Source organism: Amphimedon queenslandica, unplaced genomic scaffold, assembly GCF_000090795.2.
Source record: "Amphimedon queenslandica unplaced genomic scaffold, v1.1 AMPQUscaffold_13396, whole genome shotgun sequence".
Lineage (NCBI taxonomy): Eukaryota > Metazoa > Porifera > Demospongiae > Haplosclerida > Niphatidae > Amphimedon > Amphimedon queenslandica.
In genome coordinates this window covers 217,146-219,680 of record NW_003546368.1, presented here as the reverse complement: position 1 = coordinate 219,680, position 2,535 = coordinate 217,146, and the positions used below count along the sequence as shown (strand labels likewise).

At 34.6% G+C, this 2,535-nt stretch overlaps 1 long non-coding RNA gene across 1 annotated transcript; it reads left to right on the top strand.

The window, feature by feature from the left end:
• Positions 1-11: 11 nt before the first annotated feature.
• On the top strand, positions 12-421 carry LOC109582199 (uncharacterized). The gene is made up of 2 exons (XR_002184962.1): positions 12-53; positions 109-421. It is a non-coding gene; the product is annotated as an uncharacterized LOC109582199 (long non-coding RNA).
• Positions 422-2,535: the final 2,114 nt, after the last annotated feature.

Here is a 2,535-nt window from a genome sequence, read left to right as displayed (position 1 = left end):
TTGTTTATGAACAGGCATAAAACCTATGATACAGCCACTGCTAAGCAAACAAAGTAATTAAACACTCATACCTGTTTGTACATTACTGTTGTTTATTGTTTATGATAGGTTTGATGATGATATACCAATGCAAGCCTGTGAACCATATGGTATTCACAAGACTAAAGATGTTGCAAGGGAGGCAGTATATGAGTGTCCTGATGTCAATGTTAATGACACTGCTATTTATGAAGAAACATAACTTATGAAACAGTAAAAACTAACAGTGCAATTTAATATACATGTACATGTACACTATGTGATACAACAGTATACAATGCTTATGTACTTGCTTGTTATGCATACATACACTCCTAGATATACATTTTAGTTCTGGAGTGTCACTAGATTCATAATATCTTAAGGTGGGTTCTCAATATGACGCATTGTTCTTCATGCTCCAGCATCACAACCGAAAGTGCTATATACATGTAAACCAATGGGAGCATGCATCAATGCGTCAGAATAGAAATGTTTTCTAATCTGACGCATTGATGCATGTTCCCATTGGTTTATACAGCACTTCCAGTCGTGACAGGCGCACATGTGTCATATTGAGAATCCACCTTTAGTCTATTTTAGTGTAACTTTTATGATCACAGTAGAGTGTTATTGTAACTACATTCAATGTCCTTTTATCAATTCTAATGTTTGCAGTGTTTTTTATGGTGTTACTATCTAATCAAGTTACAGTAAACAATTAACAATAACTAACAGAAACTGCTGTATAAAGAAAATGCCTAACTAGGAGCTTCTGTCAAGTTCTGTGAGAAACACTAGCAAGACTGAAAATATCTCTTTCAAGTTTCAGTGCTTGCCAGTTGCCACTGTACATAAACCTAATGTTAATTTTCTTTCACAGATTAGCCCATTTCCTTATGAGGTTTGACTACTGACTTTTCTTTAAAATTATAAAGAAGTTACACATGTACAAAATAAAAGAACCTCATTAACCTCCTTTAATCTATGATAATAATAATAATAATAATAATAATAATAATAATAATAACAATACATGCCAGTATAAAAAATAACAACAACAATTCAAAAATGAAGATACAATAGTGAAAAAACAAGATATAGGATCAAAATTACTAAAATATTCAAAAACAAAACAGGAATGTATTATACATAATGTATGTACTTTATGCTCCCTAAAATGCAGTGAGAAGAGATTGCCTGTTGGTTTATTATAAGTAAAAACATGCACTGTCACTACTACTGTATGTCCTATTGAAGTTTGTCTATTATAATAATTGTGTGCATAAATGTCATGTGATCATCATGTGCTGAGTGGTTTGATCTGTGGGTGGATAAGTATCTCTTAGTGAGTTAGTGTATCAACCTTAGTGAGGTGTTGGTGTTGGTGTATGATATTTATGCTGCCATCTAGTCTGGACATAACTGTCTTGAATCATCCAATTAGACAATTAGCCAGCTATTTGTGTTACTATGGTTATAGCCATGCCTTATGCTAACATTTTACAGAGCACTGCAGAATACCAGTAATTGCATTTTTGAGCAGAGCAGGCAACCCTGGCATTCCATTGGGATAATCTCAGTTTCATAGTTTTTTCTACTGAATATGTACATGTATAATGTACACCACAGACTCTTTTAACACTACACAGCAAATCTAAGATCTATTTGCACCAAATGGTCTCTCTTGTATAAGTTGCAATGGTAAGTCCCTTTAACATCATGTAGTATTTTTGCTGCTACTTTTAAATCATGTAGTCATGTGCACACAGGGAGTGGGCCACACTACACTCAGCACACTGTAAATCTATTTACAAAACTATCTGCTGCGCTATCATAACAGTTTCACATGATTTGATAAACACACCCACAGACATTTCTTTGGTCAACAATGCCTTCACTACAAGTGGTTGTCTTCTTGTTGAGTGTCAGTGAAGTTATTAGTCAATGTCCACCTTCCTCAAGTAAGACACTGGATGTGTATAATAACAACTGTATAGGTTTTTATAGGTATCTACCTGAGGCATAATGGAAACTGTTATACTAATAATGGATCATTTTTTACTGATGGTAGCATCAGACCAACTCCTCTAGAGTGTGGATTACCTGGTGCTACTCTTAATGGTGGACAATGGATTGGTCCTAATGGAGTAGTTCCTTGTGATGGTGGTAACAATCAAAATGTTCAATGCACTACTGGATCAGCTGCTAACCTCAGTGTTTTCATTAATCCACCAAGCTTTCTTGGGGCAGATGGTGATGGCCAGTATATGTGTTGTCTACCCACTAGTTGTTCAACTCCTGGTACTAACATCATCACTGCTACTATATTCAGTAAGAGGACACTATAATCACTTACTGATGTAATAATTTTCATTTGTAGGATTTGTAGAGATAGAATCATTTACTGTTGCTGATCTTCCTTCTGATATGACAGTATATCCTCAGGAATACAAACTGAATTGTATTAAAATTGGACACATTAGATATGGTATTAGTATGAGCATTGGTAGTACT